The sequence below is a fragment of the Camelus dromedarius genome, chromosome 12, assembly GCF_036321535.1.
Source record: "Camelus dromedarius isolate mCamDro1 chromosome 12, mCamDro1.pat, whole genome shotgun sequence".
NCBI lineage: Eukaryota > Metazoa > Chordata > Mammalia > Artiodactyla > Camelidae > Camelus > Camelus dromedarius.
This window is the reverse complement of record NC_087447.1, coordinates 55,179,083-55,204,286: the sequence shown is the minus strand read 5'-3', so window position 1 is coordinate 55,204,286 and position 25,204 is coordinate 55,179,083. Positions and strand designations below refer to the sequence as shown.

Genomic DNA, 25,204 nt, shown 5'->3' with positions numbered 1-25,204 from the left:
AAAGAGCAGTGGAGATAAGGAAGCTTTCCAAAGTGGATACCATGAAAAGGAAGAATAGGAAAGGTGAAAATAAAAATGTATTTTCCACTATTTCCACTGCATGTTCAAATCCCAAGCATCCTTCAAGGATCTATTCTTATGACACTCCTTGAAGCACTTCTGTTCTGTACCACTATTAAATTATTGTACTGCCTTCACAATGAAAAAAACTAACCCCAATGATTCCCCAAGTAGAAAGTATAAATAATTAGTGAATTCTTGAGAAATGACCAACTATCTCAGAAATCAAATAAATGAAAATTAAAACAATTTAACGTCCCACTTTACCTTGAAAATCAGAAAAGACCTTTAAGCATTATTTGCCTGCTCCCTGGGGATCTGTCTTACACCGAGCAGCTATTTGAGGAACAGTGCTTCCTTGGTACATGACTGTCAGACAAGTGCGCTGTAGAGAAAGGAGCTCCGGGAAAGGTGTCAGGAAGCTCAGCCAATTAAGGCCTCAGCTCCAACAATGGAGGCCTGAGAATTCATATTTAGAGTTACCTACTGTTCATTAGTTACCTACTGTGTGAGAGGTGAGAACTTCATATCACACAATTCATCTGCACAGTAATCTCTACTGTTTGTTCTAACCTCTTTTGTTCAGCGTGGAGTGGGGGACATAAAGCTTAGAGATTGGGTACCTTTTCCAAGTTCAGGGTTTTAGTAAAAAGCATCAATTTAATATGTGTGAAAGGGTTTTGAAAACGAATTAAGCATTACCACCATCTTTATAAAAAGAAAGCAAACTATTTGAGCAATGTTAGATGCTAATAATTGCAAAGAAGATAAGCAAATTATGGGTGCACCTAAAATTTAATAGTAAAAAATATTGAGAAATTTTGAATTTTATTTTGAATGTTTACACTCCTATTTTGAAATGATATTATACATCAAAGCCAAAAATCTAGTCACTGTATTTGAATTCAGCTTTAGAAAAGCTACAGAATGTATTAGATTTGGTTTTAATTATTTGGAATATTAATGTGATTTTCCCAGTCATTTATTTAAAACCTTTTGATATGTCCAGCCTTAGAACAATCTGGTTGGTTGATGATCTGGCTCCTCAGAGACATAGGGTCTTTTCTATGAGCTTTGGTACCTTATTATTTCCACTTAGCTATTCATGGTGTTTTATTGTTTGCCTTTCAAATTTTTTTCTAATTGTAAAAAATGATTGTACTCATATATTTTTCATGGCTGATCATTTCATCCTGGTGAGTCTTTTTCTCACCTTGGATTTATACATTACTTGGAAGAGAGGTTATATTTTATTCTGTGGATGTCTTATGTTTTTATTTTATGTATATTTCCTTAGCACCACTTGACACAGTGCAGGCCACTTCCCCAATATCTGGGGAGTCAGGAGTAATTTTTAAAAATGGAATCGCAGAATTGGAAGAAGCTGTGAGCAACAAATGACCTACCTACGCCCTGAGACAGCAGTTTGCTCCTTGATGCTCCCACAGCCCTTTGACCTTTATCTACATGTCTTTTCAAAGTTCTGCCAAGGTTCTGAGGACACTTTTGGCTTTAGGAAAAGAGGAATTTGGGGGAATTCTCAGGTGACTCAGCATTAAGATCTCCTGTTTCTGGACTCGTTTTGAGATTTTGATCCACTTAAAACCGTCTTACTACTTCTGTCTTACTACCAAACTGAGTTCCCACATTGTGGGCTCTTTCCTGGTTTTCCACTGAGATAGCCTTCCATCACTCCCTTCTCTGCATAAGGCATCGTCTTCTCTCTTGAGGCAGCACTGTGGATCGGAAAGAATGTTGGCTCTGCAGTCACACACACCCAGGTTAACCCTTACTCCATCGTTGCCTTCTGTGTGATCACAGATAATTGAGTTATCTAATTTGTAAAATATGATCAATTGAACCCAACTCACAGAGCTGTAATAAAGATTAAATGAGAGTGAAAAATCCTAACTAGTGCCCAGCATTTTGTAGTTAAAAAATATTGGCCCCTTTCCACTTTCTTTTCCTTTTTTCTTGTCCATCCGCCTTAGAAATTCGAGCCTTCTCCCAAACTTGAGTTTATATCTCAGCCTGGCTGTGTACTTACAGATCTCCACATCTTTGAGCCTGCCTCCATGGCTAGCCTGCCTTTGTGTTCTAATTAAGGATGTCTCTTGCTTTCATATCTAATGTAACCTGGAAACTTGTATGAAAGTTACAGATGCAAAAGAAAGTGGAGCAATAGATTTAAATACAATAAATATAAGACCTCCATTCTGAGACATTATATAGTTATTCCCCTAATTATGATATAAATATTATATTTTACTGCCACAATGTATATGTACATTGTATAATGCAATGTATATGTAATTATTTAAAACACAGGTTAAAATATCAAATATAAACAAGAAAAATAGTATAAAATTTTTTTGTTTCTTTAAATTGTGTTGCTTAGCTTATTTGAAAAAATCCATGAAAAATACTGATTTTTAATGTTGGCAGCAAGACCATGCTGTTCATCATTTTCCAAAGTGTTTCGCAACTTTGGAAGAATTTTGTGAAGGTAACATGAACCACTGACCTTCTTTTTATAAACAAAGCTGTTCTACTCTAGGAAGATATGAACTTCATATGCATATAAACTGTTGGGATGCTTTTAAAATGCCTACTCTCAAATTATAATTTCAAGTAGCATTAGTAGCTTTCCTTAGAGAAGCTGCCGGCATTCCTTCTCTTGACATTGCTCAGTTGTCCAAACAGGTGTGCTGAAGTTGGCCTGCACTGGAGAGATAGCTGGTTTCCCATACCTCTTTCCAGCTTTGTTTCCATGATGTCATGCTGGCAGGCCATGATGGGAATATTTGTGTTGTGGAAATTGGTAAATGCCAGAAGTCAGGAATACATATATACTTACACACACACTTTTGAGAGGTGTTAAAGTTTTACCAGCACCCTATCACCCCAACTACTGTCTTTTATGCTTACACATTAAGGTGAAGACTGGGAGTCATCAGATTACACGATATTGATGATATTAAATGATATTATTCATTCTGAAAATAATCTCTTGAATGCTTACCCTTAGGTAGGTAGGTTTAAGAGGCACCTGTTAACCTGGAGAAAAGAGAGGGACAGAGTCTTTGAGTTGCTGAAAAAAACTTAAGTATCCCTTGGTGCACAGAGCCAGTCACTGGGTAAAAAGCAGATTTCCTGTATAAGGCTTTCTGGAGCAAGAAGAGAGTAAGACCCAGTTACTACTACACAAATTTTTTGAGACAGAAATCACTTAGTGTGAATTTAGATGTTTGCATTTAAAGACCCAGTGACAAGAAAGGTGAGTAAGCCTGGTGTAATAAATTATAATGAATTCACAGGGAGTCTGAGCAGGTGAACTGTGCTTACTACAGGGGTCCAAGGGTCTAGTATTGGGTAAGCCTGGTTTCTGCATGTCCTACTGTTGCTATTTGTAGTGGCTCCCATCCAGGCCATTGTGGCCATTAGAAAGTGGTAAGCGGCTGTGCTTACAGAGCAAGAGATAAAAGTCAGAATAGGAAGGGAGAGTGTGATTTGGGAGCCCATTTGTGGACGGAGGGGTTGGCTTAACAAGGGTTTGCCAGTTGTAGAGGATTGACATGAGTCTCTGAGTGCTGTATTGCTTAATGCAAGAGTCAGTGACTAGAAAGGACCAACCATCCTGTTCTTTCTCTACTTGACCTTTGGAATCAGGCCTGCCTTCTTGAGTTCCTGGGCAACTTGGAAGAACATGAATTACTGGACTTTCTGACACTAGACCAGGGACAAATTAGAATTAATTTGGAAAATAAAGGAGATAGGAACACATTAATTAACTCATTTATTCAACAGTCATTTATTGAACTCCCACTACATTGAAGGCCCTATTGTGAACACTGGGGATATATCAGTGAACAGAACACCAAAGACCCCTACCCTCCTGGACCATGTTTGCCATGTTTCTATCATGAGTACGTGGAGCAAATCACACTGTATATTTCCTCTTGCCTACATTGCTCCTTTTAGGAAAATTTTTCAGAAATCAATTTACAACATTTGATATATGCTTTAAATTCTTTTCTTTTCTTTTCTTTTGCAGTTGAACATAGTCTACATTCAAAGGCCAATCAATTGTGATTATGCATTTACATTTCTGACATGCCCATCATTTATTTCTGCCTTTGCACAATTATCACAAATATTATATTTTAACTTTCCTATTTTCCATTCATATGGTAAAGCTAGTAATTGAACTGAACTGGATTGATTTGACCATTTTCTTTTTGCTTGTTGTTCTACTTCCTGGAGATGCTTAATAATTACTTGCTGGATATTTGATCAGTAATTGTTGATTATTTCTTTGTAGTGTTCTAGGGGAAATGTGCGGTAAAAACTGTGTGATGGGGTTCTCAGGCATGGATAATCCATAAATAGGTCAGATTTTTGAAACATTTTAATTGAGCCTATTAACTGATCTCTAGGCAGAAAAATCAGGTCTATGTTTATTCCATCCAAAAATTTCATAATTATTTGCATTGGGTTAGAGTGCAAAGAGGACTTGGAGACCTGGATTTAAATCCTATACTTTGTCTTACTGACTGGGTAACCTAGTGCAAATAATTTAAACTTGCTGAGAATCTGTTTCTAATAATTAATAAAACAGGAGCAGTAATACCCACGTCACAGGTTAAGATAATTGAAGAGACAATGTATATGAAATAATATTATTAGCCAATGCTGTTGAATGGAAGTGTGAGCTGACATTTTAATACGTATTTTTTCTCACTATAACCTTTCTAGGTTGGTATTGTCATTATTCCCATTTTACAGATAATTGGACCACAGAAGTTAAATAACTTGCCTAAAAGTATACAGCTAGCTAAGAGAAAACTTGGGTTATGGCTCAAGCAGTCTGGCTACAGGATTTGCTTGTAATCACTGCTCTGCTGCAGAGTTTCTCGACAGCAGTACTGTTGGCATTTTGGGCTGAATAATTCTTTGTTGTGAAGGGCTGTCCTGTGTATCATGAAAAGTTTAGCAGTATCTCTGGCCTCTACTCAGTAGATGCCTGTGGCATCTCCACCCCCAAATAGGACAACCAAAAATGCCTCAAATGTTGTCACATATGCCCAAGGGGCACACCTAGTTGACAGCTCCTGCTCTACCGTATATTGTCTCATAAGAATGTGTAATATATAACCTTCCAAAGGCAGAGGTTAGCATTAATTAATAAAGTGCTTTCAAGAATATTGTTTATCTATTTTTCTACTTTGGACATCAGAACCCTAGCCAAAATTCATATTCTGATGTCTATATATTAAAATACCTCACAGGTATTAAGAGGAGTACTGAAAAGTCAATGAAGTATTTTTGAGAATTATTTAAAGTATGATGGAAAATAATTTTCATTTACCATACATACCTATGTACTTTTGACTATAATAGTTAAATAAAAATTTTTGTGGTCATAATAAGAATAATAATATTAATGATGATGATGATAGAATTTGCCAGGCTTTGTAAAACGTACTTTACATGTATTAATACATTTAATCAAAGACAGGCCAGTATTAGTATCATTATTATCTGAGTTTTAAAGCTGATGAAATTGGGATCCAGAAAGGTAAACTCTCTTCCCCAAGGATCATCAGCTAGTAAGTGTGGTGGAGCTAATGTTTGAAATCAGGTCTATTTGACTATGCTGTTCTACTTCCTCTACATCTGATTTTGTTTATCTGTGAATTTCTCAGTTATAATACTGGTTCTGGCTTTCAGAGCATTGAGAGGAGAGTATTTAAAACCTCTGCTGGTGATAATGTTCACTTCCTGCTTGTATTTTGAATATATTCCACAAGACCATTTTCTGCTTTTCACCACTAAATACTGTTTGGCACCTATACCTTGGTGCATTGTTTAATCTCTTTACATTCCATATCATGGACAATGTATTGAATCTAGGAAAAAAGGGGAAAATGGAATTGCACAGTAATTCCTATTGGCTTCCTCTGAACATCTGTAGCATGTAGTTTTCTAACCATTTTAAATAAAAATGAGAAACAACAAAACAACAAAAATAAAAACGATACAACCCCCCCCCACTATTTTTGTATCTGTTAGGGTTCTTACCTGTGGATGACAGAGAATACTAGATATTAAAGGATGTTAAATAGCTTACAGAATCTTAAAATGAACCACTGAATAAGCAGCTGGGACCAGTGAAATCAAGCACAACACATGACAGTGGTGGCGGCCACTTCCAGCCTCTGCACACCTGTGATGTGAGAATTAGATTCTAGGACTCCACTGTAGTCACCCCAGATACACAAAGTTTCTTTCTCCATTTGCTTGTCTGAAGAGCCTTACCATGACTATCAACAAACACGAATTCTCTCAGCTTGGTCATTTTTGCATTTAAATGATGGGGTGTTTGTCTGATAGGTAGAAATTGTCATCTGCTGCGTTCTAGCTACAACTGAGTCTGAGAAATGTAGTTTTGCCTTTCTCATCTCTGTAATACAAGATTGCAAGCTAGAAGGAGATAGAAATGAGGACAGAAATGATCCAACTTCTAAAACTTGTTAGAAATTTTTCATATGAAATTATAGAAATATAAAAGTGCCATCTTTATCTCAGTCCAAAGATCTTAAAGGCATGATTCATAGCAGTTTAATTTTTATTACCTGAAAAGCACTGAATATATTGCTTTGCATATAATTATGGTCAAATAAATGTTTGTTGAATTAGGTTAAATGTGCAATTTAAGATGTTTTAGAGGAAAGAAAACTTACTTAATTGAGCAATTACTGGGTTCTAGCAATTTTGTGCACCAATTATGTTTATTCTCCCCTAAAACCATATGGTAATTGTCATCTTTTCTCTTGTTTTAGTTTGTCTGTCTTTCTAGAGCTTTGCCAATTTTATTGATCTTTTCAAAGAACCAGCTCTTTTTTTTTTTTTTTTAATTGAAAAAACACGAAACACAGATAGAAACTCTTTCCTTCTCTTTCAGCCATGACATAATGGGCAGTGAGAAAGAATGAAAGAGGAATCAGAGAATAGACTACACCCCTTTCCCTGAATCTTGGGCCAGCTTTGGTGGTGTTAGTATTCTGGATTTTAGGTATTCTAATAGGTGCCTAGTGGTATCTCATTATTGTTTTAATTTGCATTTCCCAGATGACGTGATGTGGAACATTGCCTTATATGCTTATTTGCCATCTATATATCTTCTTTACTGTTATGTGTGTTAAGGTCTTTGGCCCATTTTTAAGTGGAGTTGTTTCCTTACTGTTGAGCTTTAACTGTTCTTCATATATTTTGGATAACACTCCTTTATCAGATACGTCTTTTATAAACATTTTTTCCCACTTCATGGCTTGTCTTGTTCTGTTGACGTTATCTTTCTTGTTTTAATTTTTTTTGTGGATCATGCCTTTTGTGTTGAATCTAAAAAGGCATTGCCATATCCAAAGTCATCTAGGTTTTCTCTTATGCTTATCTTTTAGTTTTATAGTTTTACATTTTATATTTAGGTCTGTGATCCATTTTCAGTTAATTTTTGCAAAGGGTATAAAGTTTGTGTCTAGAATCCTTTTTGTTGTTGTTGTTGTTGCATGTAGATGTCCAATTGTTCCAGCCTCATTTGTTGAAAAGACTACACTTGCTTAATTGTATTGCCTTTGCTCCTTTGTCAAAGATCAGTTGTCTATACTTATCAGACCCATTTCTGGGCTTCCTATTCTCTCCATTGATCTATTTGTCTTTTCTTTGGCCAATATCACACTGTCTTGACTACTATAGTTTCATAGTAAAGTTTTGCAATTGGGTGGTGTCAGTCTTCCAACTTTGTTCTTCTCTTTAATATTGTGTTGGCTGTTCTGGGGCTATTCTAGGTCTTTTGCCTCTCCAAAAACTTTTTAGAAACAGTTTGTCAATATTCACAAAATAACTTACTGGGATTTTGATTAGGATTACATTAAAGCTATAGGTCAAGTTGGAAAGACATGCTATTTTTTTTTTCATGAGCATGACTTATTTTACATTCACATATGTCTGTATCCCTCATACCTCTTTGTCCAGGCAATGCAGACAGTAGGTTCTTAATGAAAAAATTTGGGAAAAAAAACCCAGCTCTTTAATTTGGTTAGTATGTGATTTTTAACATTTTGGTTGGACAATGCTTAGAGGAGGTAAGAACTCTCCTGGAGTGATAAATATAACATAGATGCCTAGTTATAACCCTCCAGCCTGTTTTCCAGCATGCTTTTTATTATGTCTTTTGTGCATAAATACAAGTAATTTCTTGTTTTTCTTTCATATTCTACCAATGATAGTGAAAGTAAGTATCTTGACAGATAATGTTCTTTGCTTTTGATTAATTTGGTGCACTCTGACCCCCTGTACGTAAGAAGTTCATTAATTTTATTGATTAAACACTATTTCCCTTATTGATGACCTGAAATATTTTATAGAATTGGATTTTATTCAATTCAGCAATCATTTAAAATTTAATTTTATAATAAGTACTGAACCTGGCACTTTCATTCATGTTATAATTTTTAGTCACAAAAATATTTAATTTTTATGGCTCAATATTGAAAAAAACAACAATCCTATCAAAAAATGGGCAGGACATCTAAATAGACATTTTTCCAAAGAAGACATACAGATGGGCAACAGGTACATGAATACTGCTCAGTATCACTAATTATTAGAGAAATGCAAATCAAAAGCACAATGAGGTGTCACCTCACAGCAGTCAGAATGGTTGTCACAAAAAAGTCTCCAAGTAGTAAATGCTGGAGAAAATGTGGAGAAAAGGGAACCCTCGTACACTGTTGGTGGGAATGTGAAATGGTGCAGCCACTGTGGAAAACAGTATGGAGATTATTTTAAAAACTAAAAATAAAGTTACCATATGATCCAGCAATCCCACTCCTGGGTATATATCCAGAAGAAAAACTCTAATTCAAAAAGATACATACACCCCAGTGTTCATAGTAGCACTATTTACAATAGTCACAGCATGGAAAATACCCAAGTGCCTAACAACATATGATTGTCTTAAGAAGATATGGTGTATAAATACAATGGACTATTACTCAGCCATAAAAAGAGTGAAGTATTGCCATTTGCAGCAACATAGATGGACCTAGAAAAGTCACTCTACTTGGTGAAGTAAGTTAGACAAATACTATATGATATCACTTATATGTGGAATCTAAAAAATAATAAAAATGACTCTGTATACAAAGCAGAAAGACTTACAGACCTAGAAAACAGTCTTAAGGTTACCAAAGAGGAGAGGGAGAGGGGGAGGGACAAATTAGGAATATGGGATTCACAGATGCAAACTACTACATGTAAAAGAGATAAGCAACAAAGATTTACTGTATCACATAGGGAATTATGTTCAATATCTTATAATAACCTATAATGGAATATTATCAGAAAAAATAACTGAATCATGTTATACACCTGAAACTGACACAGTATTATAAATCAACTATACTTCAATAAAAAAAGGAAAATTGTATTTTTATTCTACTTTGGTAAGGAAATTGAAGTCCACAGATGTTAGGTGACTTTCAGAAGAGCCCAAATGGAAAGCATTAGAGCAGTGTAGGGAGTAGGTAAGTGTTTATGGCATGGCTGTTAAGTGACAAGGGAAAATGCCCAAACAGTGTATACCAGACTTGCTGGAGAAGTTTTTATTGGGAACACTTATGCTGACAGAATAGCAGAAAATGTGCCAGTCCCATGTTGCCCATTACATCGTAGGGAGTGCAGAGCCATCTGGCAGAACCAGACGTCAGATTGCCGAAGAGGGACCCTGACCCTTGGCTATGGTGCTTTGAAGCTGCAGTGTTAGGAAATTCCTGGTCCTTTTTCCCTGGTGTGAACAGGAGCTGAGATATAATAGCTATGTGATACTGTGGAACCTTGCCCTCTAGCTTTATCCTGTCATCTAAGTATTTGTGTTTGGGAAAGCACTAGCACCTCACCTCACGTGATGAGTGGTTCACTTGCAATCAAGGCTTGTTACTGACCAAGACTGGTTATTTTAAGCACTTGGTCCCGTCCGTTTCCTTGGGACTTTGTAGGAGACAAACTCTTTTGCTGGCAAGTGGGCCTTTAAGCGATCGATCTTGGACAAGTCAGCTCTTACCTCTCAATTATTTTTCTTGCAACCTTATGCATATTTTATAGATATTCTATTCTATCTCTACAGTGTTGATTTTAAAAGTATTATTTAAAAGAAAGTGTTAGAGCTAGATTTGAGACTAGATCTTCTGAACCCACTTTCTATAATCATTTCATTTCATTATAGCAGCTGAGGATAATCCATGATAAAACAAATATTATTCTCTGGAGTTTCAAAATTTTTGTTTGCAGGTAATGAGATAGGGAACGTTTTTAAAGAGAAGAAACTTCTGATAATGATTGTCCTTAAGGACATGGTGAAGGATGAATTGAAAAGAGAACTAGATTCGGGAAAGTGCAGTCGATGTAATTGTCTGGTTGCTACATAAGGAGTTTTAAGTAGATTATTGGGAGTAAGAAAGGAAAGCAAGGGACAGTTGCCAGAGGCAAAAGTGAGACTACTTAGTGACTGATGAGCAGTGGAGAGGGAGAAAGACAAAGGGTTCTTGCCATTTGAGTCTGAGTTTTCCATCTGTGTTCTTGGGAAATTGGGAGGACTGTTGGTAGAAATTAGGTGAGTCAAAAGAAAAATAGGTTTGCTAGGATATTAAGGATAACAATTTGAAATGAACTTAATAGTGCTGGTTGGGGTCGTGAGATGAAAACTAAGGTCAGACCTGAACCATGGACTTTGTATGGAAAATCATAATTGACTTTTCAAACAGCAATTTTATGACTGTATTGGGAGCTGGAACTGGATTACAAAACGTTATGTGGGAAAGTATGGTTATGAAGTAGGAAAAAGCAGTAAATATAGATTGCATTTAACAGAAATTTGGCAAGTTAAAAGAGAGAATGAGAGTATGAAGGGGTAGCAGTCTTGAAAGAAGCATTTTTAAATCGTTTTTGTTTTCAGGATAGGAAAATATAAAATTTTGTGTGGTTCAGTCAAGGGAGGATCAAGTAGAGAAGGTGTGGCTGAAATTGTAAGAAGGTAATTTATAGAAAGTAGTCCTAGAGATTCTGGGAAGAAATAAGAATTTACATGATACGTGTAGAACTTAAGTTTAGAAACAAAAAAGGATGCATGTCTTTTCTTTGACAAATAGAGAAAGCATTGGAGAGTTAAGGAAAAGATACACTGACATAAAGGGGAGAGGGTTGATATAATTTATGTCATCCATTGAATCTTTGAATACGTATTTACTGGGAGTCAGCTGCTTGAGAACAAATCCAGCACAGAGGAAAGCAGGGCAAAGAGAGAGTGTCTGAGTTTAATGACATTTATTGGGCAATTCCCAAGTATTCGTTGCACTCATGGACTTTCCAGTTATGAGGCAAAACTGCCTATATTTTGCTTAAGATAGTTAGATGTCTGTCACTTGCAGCTCGACCTCGTCTACTGCCATCATGGTTTCCTCCCTGCATCTAATCCAACCTCACCCCTGGCCATGGCTGTATTAGGTGTCACCGCTCTCAGCGATACTCACAAACCAAAATTTTAAAGATCTTACTCTCTACTACATACTGTCTTTCAAGCCCCATTCTTCCAGTACGTTCACTCTACTATGCTTTGGCTGCTCAGATGTCTACTTTGCTGAGTATATCCCATCTCCTTTATGTACCACAACTGTGCCCTTACAAATATTCTTGACTTCCTTAACTCTTCTTTTCAGTCCACCTGGTAAAATACTAGTCATAGTTAAACTTAATTGTGTGTCTGCTCTGTGTTGTTCATTGGAATACTTAGAACCCCAAGAGAAGTGATTAAAAAGCTCTGTTTGAAAGGGTGAAGTTTCACTACTCTTGGCTCCACATCAACGTGACCTTTGTGCTCTGATTCGTTGTGAGAACTCTGATGTTAATATCTCCAGGTGATGTTCCATGGACGCGTCAGACTCATTCTTACCTACGGAACATAATCTTGGCTGACAGAATTCTGAGAGTTGAATGAGGGAAGAAGGCATAGGTATCAAAACCTAGAATGGGAATTTTCACTTAGTACCCCTGTTTCCTGAAACTAAGCCTAAACTATGCTTGGTTTTCCCCAGTTTGGAGACTTTCAGTATTACATTGTCAGAAAAATCTCAGGGGTTCTCTTAGGATGGGAAGAAATACTTCTCTAGCTGTGGAGAACAGAAGATGAGATCTGAAGTTAAATTTATTAAACATATCTTCAGCCAATTCTGATTTTAGCCCTGTTTTATCTCCATTTCTAGAGATATTAGGACCACCAATTTTTGAGCCTTGTGGGAGACTTGGAAGGAAAATTAGGTTGCTTCTAAGTTTGGCCTACTTTCAACTCAGGATCTAGCTTTCTCAGCTTTGCTGTCTGTAGTACCTGGTTCATTTGCCTTCCAGATTCCATAGTCATACTGTTCTTGTGTTCCCTCACATCTTCTTTATCCTAATGGGTTGATGCCTTCAAAAAATTCTTTACCATTATTTTGGTAGAGTTTTCAGAAGGAACAGAGATTAATGCAGGCTTTAAACCTTCAATCTTTAGAAATCACTCCTGAAGTCCTAGAAATCTTCATTTTTTTCTATGCTTTTGCTCTTTAGTTAGTAAATAAATTATCCTGCCCATGGCAACAGAAGACCTCCTTCAGGACTAATAGAAATTTTCCCAAGTCCTACAAAAATGACAGTTTCTGTTTATCCCTACAGAGTAATTATTTCAGAGTATCCTTATCCAACTCATTCAGTTAAAATGTATTGCTTATCAACTTTATGGCAGCTGTACATAATTTATTTCATTTGTTCCTCAAAAAAAAAAAAACCCCTTATGTATCATTTCATAATGTAAACACTGAAGCTCTGAGATGTTACTTTTCCCAAACCATAAAGCCACTAATAAGCTGAGCTAAAGCACAAACCTGGTCTCCCCAATTCTAATTTTTTTCACTCAGCTTCATTTTGCATCTTATCTAAGAGCTGTTGATAAGAGGCACTTCTGCTGTTCCCTAAAGGAATACATTTTCTCTCTCTTTAAGAATGTTTTTGTTTGTTTAATTTTTGTTTTTGTCAAGTGAGGAGCAGTGAAAGAGAAGAAAATCTAGTTGTCATGTTTTGGATTATTGTTTTACAATTATCTGACACACTCACCGTAGATAATGATGTTTTTTTCTGTCTCTTTCTCATAATTATCTCAATTATGGTGATGTTGCATTAATCACTTCATTAAAGTGTTTTCTATCAGATTTCTCCACTATAAAGTTGGCATTATTTTCTTTGTAATTAAAAAGTATTTTGTAAGGAGGTTATGTAAATAATGATTCTTAATTAAGCTTTTCCTACTGGCTTTAGCACTCATTGTTGACTTCTGAAAACCATCGTTCTTTCTGTATGTAGTATTCTGCCTGCCACAGTAAAGAAGAACTTCCTCATACTCATTCTTTCTCTCTCTGTCTCTGGCTCTCATTCTGTTTCTGTCTCCCTCCCTTTTTCTTTTATCAGTATGGAGGCACGTATACCATATTCAACTTTTTGGAAAGTTTTTAGTCATTATTTCTTCAACTACTTTTTCAGTATCATACTTTTTCTCCTTTTCCAGAACTTCAGTGATACAGATGTTAGATATTTTATTATTGTTTTTCAAGTTCCTGAGACTCTGTTCATGATTTTAAAATCTTTTTTTTTCCCCCAAGTTCACCTATTCTTTTTGCTATTATTTTCATTCCACTGTGGAGTCCATCCAGTGGGTTTTTTTTTTTCCTTTCATTTCTGTTACTGCATTTTTAAGTTCGCAGATTTCCATTTTGGTTTTCTTTGATAGATTTTTCTATTTTAAAATTTGTTTTAAGAATGCTTGCAGTTGGTCATTTGCTTATTTTTATAACAGATGCTTTAAAATCTTTCAGTAAGTGCAATGTTTGTGTCATCTTGACATTGGCATGAGTAGATTGTCTTTTCCCATAAGAGTTTAACCTTTCAGGGGTCTTCCAATGCTAAATAATTTTCAATTAAATTCTGGATGTTTGAAATACTATGTTATGAGACTCTGATCTTGTTTGAAGCCAATGGAAAATGCTGTTTTTGTTTTAGCAGGCAATTTACCTGGTTAGGTTCATGCTGCGAGTTTCAAATCTCCCTTTGTGGGCTAGGATTCCAAAGTCAGACTAGATTTCAAAACCATTGTAGAGAGCTTTGCATCTGTTCCCATTGTGCACCGTTTGGTTGAAAGTGTGGCACCTGGGCAGTGGTCTCTACATTACTTCAGTTCTCAAAGTCGTAGGTATGCTCTAATTTGTACCATGTTCATGCATCTGTGGCATGGATTTGAGCCCAGAGTTCGTAAATAACTTTACGGGGTCAATTCTGCAAGCTCCTCTGTTGCTGTAACGTTCTCAGTCTTTTCGGTTCCCTGGAGCCCTGCTTTACAGATGGTCCCATCCTGTTAGAACTGCAGCACTACTGAATAGAAAGGAAAAATGATCCTCCTTTAGAATTTTGGCTCTTGTTACCTGAGAATAGGTTCTCCTATCGCACAGGAAAGAATTCAAGGGCGAGCCATAGTAAAGTGAAAGTAGGTTGACTCAGGGGATATGCACTCCACAGACAGAGTGCGGGCCATCTCGAAAGGCAAGAGGTGGCCCAAAGAGCATGAGGTTGTCTCAGAAAGTGAGATTGGCCATGAGGTATGGGGGTGGTTCGTTTTCAATGGGCTGGAATTTCATATGCTAACAAGTAGGAGGATTATTCCAGCAGGTTTGGGGAAGGGGTGGGGATTTCCAGGAATTGGGCCACCACCCACTTTTTGGCCTTTTATGGTCAGCCTGGGAACTGTCATGGGGCCTGTGGGTGTGTCATTTGGCATACATTACAATGAGCCTACAATGAGGCTCAAGGTCTACTGGAAGTGAAATCTGCCATCTTGGGGCTTAGTAGGTTCTAAGCAGTTTTTGTCATATCCTCAATGGCTATGTCATCCTTTTAATGTGAGTTTCCATTATAGGCTGCTTTGTCCTTTGCCTCCATCCACAACCCCACAAGATTGCTTGGGAGTTGGGGTACAAGAAAATGGAGGGGGAAAAAAAAGAAAAAAATGTGGGAGATTTCTACATTCTTTCTGTGTGTTCAGATTTTCCCCTCCAGCTCTTCCTTCTAGAGCTAGAGGGGTTTTCCTGGAGTTCTCTCAGCACCTTAGCGCTCACTTCAGGATTTGGAGCTGTGTTGAGTTCAGGCCATTTACATTTAAATTTATATTCTATTTAAAATTTTTACACTAACAAAACAATAGTATAAAAATACAGCTGGAAATAATCTCATGTGGTGATTAAAAACAGTATGAGGCCTTATATGAATGTGCACAGTGTGGGGGTCAAATGGCTCTCTCACCTGGGCTCCCCCTTGCTATGTCTGGCTCACCTAGTATAACTGTATGCTCTCTCTGGAGATTAGTGGGAAGCTATTGAAAGATTTGAAGCAAGGCATTTGCACTGTAGAGGAATGTTTTGGTGGCACGTAGTGGATGCATTGGAGAGACAAAGGATAAATGTGAAATACCAGTTAGGAGGCTGTCTGAGTAATCTGGACAGTGGTAGGAAGAATGTTGACCCCAAAGATATCCAAGTCCTAATGCCCAGAACCCGTGAATGTTATCTTAGATGGCAAAAGAGGCTTTGCAGAAGTGATTAAGGACCTTAGAGTGTGCAGATGAACCTGGATTATCCAAGCAGCCAAATCTAATCATATTGGTCCTTACAGAGAGCCTTTTTTGGCTATTGTTAGAGAAAGATATTAGAGGAGAGCAGCTGGATCAAAGAGATGCTATATTACTGGCTTTGAAGATATAAGAAGGGGACCACAAGCCTAAAAATGTGAGTGGTCCCTAGAATGTGAAAAAGGAAAGTAAATGAATTCTCTCCCAGAGCCTAGTGAATGGTACACAGCTCTGCTCATCCCTTGATTTGAGCCCAATGAGACCTATAGAATTGTAAGAAAAGGAATTTGTGTTATCTTAAGCTGCTACATTTGTGGTGATTTGTCATGGCAGCAGTAGGAAACTAATACATGGATATAAATTGATGGCAACCTAAATAAAGCTACAAGCACTCAAATGGGGGAAAATAGACTGATTTGCTATATATTTAGGAAGACAGTTGATGACACTTGGTGAAAGATAGCAAATGTGTGAGAGTTAGAAAGAAGGCGGTAAGGGCGAGAGTACCCAGAGATGTTTGTCATAGTGGGGTGCTGCTGTAACAAATACCAAATAATGTGGAAGTGGCTTTGGAATTGGGTAATGGCTGAAGACTAGAAGAGTTTTGAGGTGCATGTAAGAAAAGCTTCCATTGCTCTGATAGTGGTGTCCTTGACTCTGATTGGTCATGTAAGAGGGAGAAGGGAAGTTAATTTTACATATGCCAAGTTGGAGGTAACTGCAGTCATCACAGTACCCAGTTGAATTGATTGTATGTATGGTCTTCGAGCTTAGGAAAGAGAGTCTAGGAATAGACTTATAGTTTGGGGAGTGATCAATATATAAATATAACTTACGTGGATTTCAGTGGGTGGTACCATCAATGGGCAGTTGATAAGGAGAGAATAGCCTGCCTAAACAGAACTGCTTTAAAGAATTTAAAGAGCTTTTCTACTTTGGGAGAGTATTTGGAAAAGGATGTGAATTGAAGAAAGTTTGGGGAATATAGTGGGTATGTTTGGATATTGACTTAAAGGACCAATAAGAGAGAATATAGAGGCAGGAAAGGGAGAAGAGAGTAACTACACTGACACACATGCAGAGGTGGAATTGGGTGGAATTTGGCACAGGAGGAGATGCTAGTCTTCCTTATGAAGAGGCTCTCCTGTTCGACTGTAGGAGGAAGAAAGAAGAAAATTATGGCGTGGACTAATTACCAATAGATAGTAGACCTAATTAGTCTAAGAAGGGCTCTGGAGTCAGGAAGCTGGCATTAAAGTTATTACAATTCATAAAATAAATGTGGGTTCTCTAGCCAGTTTCTAGCAGGTTCGATTTTAGGCAAGCTATTTAACCTCTGTAATTTAGTTTCATCATATGCAATATGCTGATATAAATTTGCCAACTTTATTGAGTTAATGTGAATATTAATCGAGTTATTACCTTATAAAAGACTTGGAGCAGTGTCTGTACAGAGGAAGCACAATAAATGTTTGCCATTGTTATTAGGCTTTATCGTTTTAAGTCCATATTTATTTTTACCTTTTTATGATGGATTTTCCGATCTAGCCTTTACATTTCTGGAGGCCATGGCAAGAACATTATTACTTATTATGCTTCAGGATGCTAGTTTGTGCTGAGTGAAAAGTAGAGTTGGATAAAATGCCTGCTCAATTACACTGAGGCAAGAGGGCAAACAAAATTAGGAGATATAAATAAACAGCTCAGAAAATTATTTCTATGGCAAAGCTTTGTGTTCTTTTTATTGTTTTTCAAGTTCCTTCAGTTAGTAAATATTTTCAGGAAACTTGGTGTTACCTCGCCTTGACGGAAATTGGGGAGGGTGTAATGATTCAAATATTACAATTACTATTATAGTGATTTAAATTGTCAAGTGCTGAACAGTTTACACTACTCTTCACATTCATTATTACATTTCATATCTATCACAGTGCAATGAAGTAGGGAGGGGCAGCCTTAGGAGAGTATCTTGAATCAAGAAGACACTTCATGAATGTTTATTATGGGCTAGTCTTGTAAGATTTTTATTGTTCTATAAAAATGCAGATTCAAGGATGTAATTATTCCAGTCTGGGGTTTCTTATTGACTATGCAACACTGAGCAAGTTGGTTAAATTCTTTGGTCTCAGCTTTCTCTTTTCTAAGATTAGATGGAGGACCAGTAAACTCTAAGGTCTGATCTTTCTATAACATTCTGATGTGGACTGCACTGACTTAAGAGCTATATACATTAGTTCCTTTTTTGATTAAAATTTTAGAGTTGTCCTGAATTTGCAAGCTGATCATTTTATATGGACAGATTCTGAAGTTAACCTGTACTCATTGCTCTTACAATCCAATAGGTGGTCAATAAAAGTATTTTGGAAGATCAAATGAGTTGATAATCGGGGCAGACCAGTGTTGCCTTGGGCAGCTCTTGCCAACCTGACTGGGACAACCTCGGTTGAAACTGGGTCGGCAACACTGCCATAGCACTTGACACTTGGAAGTGAAGAATGTTGCTGGAATCCAGTCCACGTGGTGATTTTGAGCTGCTGAAGGGTTTCATATTTCTTTTATGCCTTGAATTGAGAAAATGGCCAGAGAAGTGGTTTTGGATTTTGAGCACAAATGTCCAACGTAGACTAGAATGTAGAGATGATCTCCATGCCCCTGAGATCTGGGGAAGGGGACCCTCGGGCCTTTGTTGAGTGACTGGCTGTCTTTATTTGGCCCCAGGAAAGCAGTGGCTTTCCTTAACTTCATTATGGATGGGAATTTGGATGGATCTATACCTTTCTGTAGACTTTAATTTTCTGTCTTGGGTAGACAGTTCTACAGTAGTATGTAGCTGTGGATAAGCCTCTGTTTAACTGCAACTTTTGTTACAATTGCCCATTTTCTTATTTCTCTCCACCACTAAAATTTAAGACCCATGATGGCAGAGATCCTACCTCTCTGATTTGTAGCTTTGTTCCTTGCGCTTTCCACAGTACCTGATATTAGGAGTCATTCAGTAGGCAATTGGTGGATGAATATAAAATAAGAATCTTTAATAACTCTATCGGGGGTCAAAGTAAGATTTCAGCATTAAAGGGAGCCTTTATTTATTTATGGGTGGAGGCTTAGAGTGGTAACAGTGCTTACTGAAAGAGATGACTTTCACTGTCTCTGTTGGCAAAGCAAAGAATACATTTTCTTTACAAATACCCAGAGCATACAAAATTGGATTATTGGATTTGAATTTGATGTTTTTCAGATTTCATAAGAGGAAAACAAACCAGATCCAGGGCTGAACCAGCAAAATATAAGATGATTTAAAATGGCAGTTGAGAAAGTGTGTGAGGAGCATTACAGAAGAGGGAAGGGGTCCTGGTTTAGGATCAGCTGAGGCAGCCAAGGGCATGATTTTAGCTGACACAGCGTGAACCAAAGTCAAGGACAGGGGAGAGAGGCAGGGGCTTAGAGATACTGCTGTATGAAGCTCCAGGCGGCTCCCGACAAGGAGATCAAGGCATGTTTTTACTGATAAGCAGGGCCAATGTGAAGGTCAGAACTTTGATCATGAGAAATTTTAATTACTCAGATATTGATCAGAGCACCTAGAAACCAACTACATAAGGGAGAGTTTGAGAACAGGACTGGATTCCTTAGATTCACGTTGGGGGACCTGCGTGCTCTTCCTAGGCTGTGGTCAGTTGCTATTCTAAGTGCATCCTAGGAAAAAAGCCAACTGTGATAATGGGATAGACCTTGGGGAATGGCAGTGACCGCAATATTATTACACTTTAAATGCTAAGTGGAAGAAACATTAAAGGAAGTTGATTTTGTAGGAACGTGCAGAAAGCCCTAAGGATCTTTGAAGGATATTTTATAATGTAAAGGGGAAGAGGGGAAGAATATTTAAAAGTGAGTTGAAGTGCTTCTTTAAAAATCAATAAAGAAAATTAAACTTCTTTAATGATCTTAGACCAGTAATACAGTCTCAGAGCCAGGGCCTTCCTGAATATACCAGGTATCTCCCAGGCCTTCGAAAAATTGCTTTTTATGACTTTACACATGTCTGATTGAGTGAACGGGCTTTTATTTAGGTCTTGGTCTCAGTGGGTAGTGCCATATCAACAAAGATACGCTAATTTAGGTCCTTAAAATCCTCTGCCTGGACTTCGTAGTGCCTCTGCAACTGTGCTCTTTTCTCCAAGCCTTGCCTCCCCTCCAGTGTACCTTCTGAAAGATGCCAGAATGCTGTTTCTAAAGGACAAGTTTGATAGTTTCACTGCTTTGTTGAGCTTTCATTATTTTGTATGGAAAAGACAATTCTTTAAAATTTGGTCTTCATTCATTCCTTAAATCTCAGTGTTTGCCGCCCTGGCCTTAGAGCCATACCTAAATCTTTTTTCATTTGAGAATAATATCTTTGCTTTTACTTTTTACTTTGGAATAATTTTAGATTTACATAAACTTGGCAGAGATAGAACAGAGTTTACATACACCCCCACCCGGGTTTTCCTATACTTGGCATCTTAACACTCCCATGGCGTATCTGTCAAGACCAAGAAACAAGTATTGGCACATTACTGATAATTAAACTATGCTTCACGTATAGAGCTTCAACAGTCTCTCCACCAGTGTCCTTTTTTCTGTTCTAGGATCCCATCCAGGACACTGCATTGCATTTAATCATCACATCTCCTTCGGCTCCTCTGGTACGTAACCATTTCTCAGATTTTTCTTGCTTTTTTATGATCTTGAGAATTTTGAAGAGCACTGGTATTTTGTAGAATAATGTCTGTCAGTTTGGGTTTGTTTGATGTTTTCCTCTTGATTAGACTGGATTTAGGGTTTTTTGTGAAGAATACTACAGAGGGGACATACCCCGCTCGTCACATCATATTGAGTGGAACGTGCTGTCAACATGACTTAACACTGTGATGTTGGCCTTGACCTCTTGGTTGAGGTAGTGTTTGCCGGGTTTCTCCACTGTGAAGTTACTGATTTTCTCTTTCTATACTCTTTGCAAGTGAGTTGCTAAGTCAGTCCACACTTAAGGGTGAGGGGAGGATTAAGCTCCACCTCCCGGGTGGAGTAGTAAGACACATAGTGTTTGGAATTCCTCTGTAAAGGTGATTTATCTCCTTTCCCACATTTATTTCCTTAATCAATCAATCATATATTTGTATCAGCATGGCTTTAGGAATATTCATTTTATCCTTTGGATTATAATCCAATACATTATTTATTTTGTTGCTCAGTGTGTTCCAGCTTTGGCCATTGGGAGCTTGAAATGGTTGGCTCAAACTTTTTCATACAGGGATAAGTAAAGACTGTTTTGCTACCAGTAATGAAACCAGCTCAGGTCTGCTTAAGCCAAAAAGAAAAACTTTATTATAAGGACATAGGAGCACCTCCCAGAACCTTAGAGCTAGCTTACACCTGGGTCTCTGAAGGACTGGAATGGATATTTAGAAGGCAGTCAGGACTCCTACTTTTCTCTTCTCCATGTCTAGTGCATTTAATTTCCTCCCTTTGCAACCTCAGGCCACATGGTGGGACATAGCTGCTATTTCGGAGCTACTGACTTCATGCGTTTAAGTTACAGCCATGTAAGAAGAGTGATATGCCTTTCTTAAGGTCCCACATCAAAATTACTTGGAAAAGAAATTGTATTTGGCTAACTTAGCTTAAATGTGCACTTCTGGGCTAAGAAGCTATGGCCAGGAGAGTGGCATGGGTCATGAAGTTGAAACTTGGCTCTAGGAGTCCACATCTATCAATACCATAGGTTAGGGAGACATAGCCTAGACAAGGGTGGATTGTTTTGGGCTTTCCAGGCACCCATAAAGGTTCCACTGCAAACACAGAGCTGCACAGAAGGCTTCACATCAAGCATTACTTCTGGGGTATCATCTCTACACAGTTATTTCTCATAGATGTACTCTCATGTGAGCATCAACAAAATTTTATTATTAATAAATACATCCATTATTTATTATATGGTATCTATTACATTTTTTTCCCCTCAAGATTCTAAGCCTCTTGAGGGAGTTTTCATGTGTATTTCACCTTGACATTTCTGAAATCTAATATAGTCTGTAGCACACTGTATTTTCAGTAAATGGGTTTTGAATGAATAAATGAACAAGTATTAGTGGGATATGTATTAAATTATGGTAGGGCTGAGGCACTGAAATTAAAGTGCAAAATTAATGAATTTTAGTTAAAAACATATTAATATTTGCTGATAAAACAGTTAAAGAGATAATTTTCTTTCTGCCACTCCCCACAAAGAAGCCTTAGAAAATGAGATGCCTAAAAAGAAAACCAGAGCTCTTCAGTGATGGGAAGAATTGGGAAGATTCAAAGGCAAGTAAGCGGAACAAATTTTTAAGAGATAAGTAGAAGCGAAAGGAAGTAAAACATAGAGTATTAATTTGCAGGGCCTAATTCAATCAGCAAGAAAGGATTTCTCAGATGTATTTGCAGGAGGCAGACGGTAAAGAGAAAATTGGTTTGCTGAAAAATGAGAATGGGGAATTAGAGACATAGGCTAAGCAAAGGGAAATTTGTTTGACAGCTGCATTTTGCTTTGGTCTTTACAGATCTAAGGGGAGATAAAGAATCACTTAAAATAGAAACTATAGTTCTTGTTTTAAAGTACACAGGCCACAGCTGAGGGTGGTTAAATGACAAAGAAGAAGAGGGCAGTTGAAAGAAATGCACATTCAAACTCTACCAGTTCTATCTGGGCTCGGCACTCGTACTAGGTCTTACCTGGTTTCTTGACTTTTCAGTCAGCTACCAATAATCCAATGTGGTTTTAGGAACCCCACTTGGAATTTTCAACCTGCTATATTTTACCTAAGACCATAATGTTACACTGGAAAGGGTATAGACTGATGAGTTGTGGAGAGGAACTGAAATTCTAGCCTTGAGTTGGAGATATGAGTTTGGATTACAGTAGCATGTTATATTAAGTTAAACTTTGAGAGTAGAGGTTAGCTAATAAAATCTGATGTAGTAAAATAAGCAGCAGGACAAGGGAAAGTTAAAGGGAACACCTGCTCTTGAGGATCTGGAAGAAGGAGAGGAAATCAAAGTAAGGAGATTAAAAAAGAACAGTCTAGGAAGAGAAGAAATGTGGTGTCACAGACAAATAGGGAAGAGAGAGTCTCAAGTAAGAGAAAGTGATCAGTGGAATCAAGTGCTACAGAGATTAAGCAGATACGGTTTTAAAAGGGTCCTTTTATTGAATATTCTTACAGCCTTTTATAGGGGATCATTTTGGATTATCTTTCTAAGAGACCCATGACTTGACTTTGATTTTCTTTCTTTCTTTTTCTTTTTATTGAAATAGCTTACTTTCCGAAGACCCAGACAGCAATAATTTTTATGTGGAGTTGCTCTGATAGCATTATCTTATGTTTTTAAATGTCGTAGGATATTTTTGCTACTTTAATTTTATTTAATATCACTACCAACCACTTCTTGTGAAGATAAGCTGGGGATGTTTATATTATGATTCTACTCCCAATCCCTACTCCAAAAAATATTGTGGGGGTGATTTTGCTTTTTAGGAGGATGACTTTTGAACTAGGGGAGCAGTTTGGATTTTGGATAGAGACAAGTCTCAATTTAATCTCAGTTCTGTCATTTCATATTTGCATGTTCCGGGACAGGTCATTTAATCTATCAGAGGCTTTTCTCATTTGTACACCTATAAACTGGGTCTAATATCTATGTCATAGCATGGTTTTGAAGGTATATGTGAACATAAGTGCACAACTGAAAATGTCAGTTTGTTGTGGTTTAAGTTTATATTTGATCATGTTTACTTGAAATGAGATGGCTTTTGAATAGACTGATTTTCTCTAGGTTAAAAGGTAAGGTTCAGCCTGTGGTTCTAGATGAACTCAAAGCCTTTCCATACTCTTACATTAGCCTGGAGCAATGCTGTACTGAAACACTTACCTTGGATAAACACCAACTTAAGGTCATCTTCTCATTTTATGTATGGTCTCTAGGGAAATACCACAGATAAAATTTTGTATTTTCAATTACGCTTACATGAATATCTTAGACTACTCTAGTTAGTCACTCTTTTCTTCCTTAGTTTGTCTACTGAAAACTTTGAATGCCAGAAATTGAAATATCTTTGAATGGTCATTTCTCCAGTGTTCCCTAGAAACAATGGATAGAGGGGATTGTTCCGGTACATAAATGTGATTTGACTTCCATTGCCTCAGGCTTTGCTTTCACCGTCTATCATTGACTCTCAGAATAAACTTGTCCACCATCTTCTTCAAGAGAAGGAATGTCAAAAGACACCTGCTTCAGGCAGAGCCTTGACTATGTTAATACAGACCTGAGCTTTAATCATTGATTTCCTAACTACATTTCACACTAGATCAGAATGTTGAATGCTGTAGGGGTAAATGTATTTATTTTACAGCCTCAGATTTGGTCATCAACTTTTTGTAGGACTGTAAGTTCCTTTATAGTATCATCTTCTACAGAAAATCTTCCCTGGCCTAATTGTCCAACTCTGCTCCTCTCCCCTCCAGAAAGCTTGATTAAATGCATTTGAGTCTCCTGTGCACACCTTATCATGGCGCTTATTCATCCCATTGTACTTTAGATGTTTCCACGACTCTCCCTCCACTAGCTGTGCCAGCCTTGAGAGAAGGTATTGCCTTTATAACCTACATCCCTATGTCCAAAATGCCTATGATGGAACAGGCACACATTAAATATCAGTTGGATGACTCAGCAAATAGACTGAGTCCTTATTTGACTTCTGATCCTACAATACTTGATATTTGTATGATTCCACAAATTCTCTTTTGATCAAGACATCAACAGAAATACTTCATCCTCTGTTGATTCAACAGTGACCTTTGCTTTTTTTCTGTTTTCAGCATACTTTGGAAACACATGCTCATTTTCATATTCCTCTGACACCATTTTTGGATATTTGTGCTAGAAACATTAAGGACTTCTCACAGCTTCTAAAATAATCCACTTGGGAACAGGACATCTGAAGGTTGAAGATCAAGATCAAATGTTACCTTCTTTTGTAAAACTTTTCTTGACTTTCCAAGGAGTATTAGATTCTTAGAACTTTATTCATTCCCTCTTACAGAACTCAGCTTGTCATGGTTTAATTCATCCATTTATAGGGAAGACACAGACTGGGAGCTCCCTAAGGACAGTATCTTTGTTTCTTATTCATTTTTTTTTTTGTTCCTCATGCCTGGTCGAGTATCACTTTCTAAAACTTTGCATATATTGTTTCCTCTGAACAGAACTCTTTATTCAAAGCCCTCTTCCATTGCCACCTCCTACCCTATTCCAGTGTCAATACAAACAGACATACTTCTACGGGGTAACCCCTAAATAGCCTTTAAA

The 25,204-nt window shown here is 37.3% G+C and overlaps 2 long non-coding RNA genes across 2 annotated transcripts in view; both read left to right on the top strand.

Moving 5' to 3' along the window:
* The window catches only part of LOC116155405 (uncharacterized), a 360,132-nt gene extending 339,669 nt beyond the window's left edge, over positions 1-20,463 (top strand). The window contains exon 7 of the long non-coding RNA XR_004139321.2: positions 20,449-20,463. This is a non-coding gene — a long non-coding RNA (uncharacterized LOC116155405). The remainder of the gene's footprint in view (positions 1-20,448) is intronic.
* The window catches only part of LOC135322596 (uncharacterized), a 182,739-nt gene continuing 177,986 nt past the window's right edge, over positions 20,452-25,204 (top strand). Inside the window, exon 1 of the long non-coding RNA XR_010383252.1 lies at positions 20,452-20,505. This is a non-coding gene — a long non-coding RNA (uncharacterized LOC135322596). The remainder of the gene's footprint in view (positions 20,506-25,204) is intronic.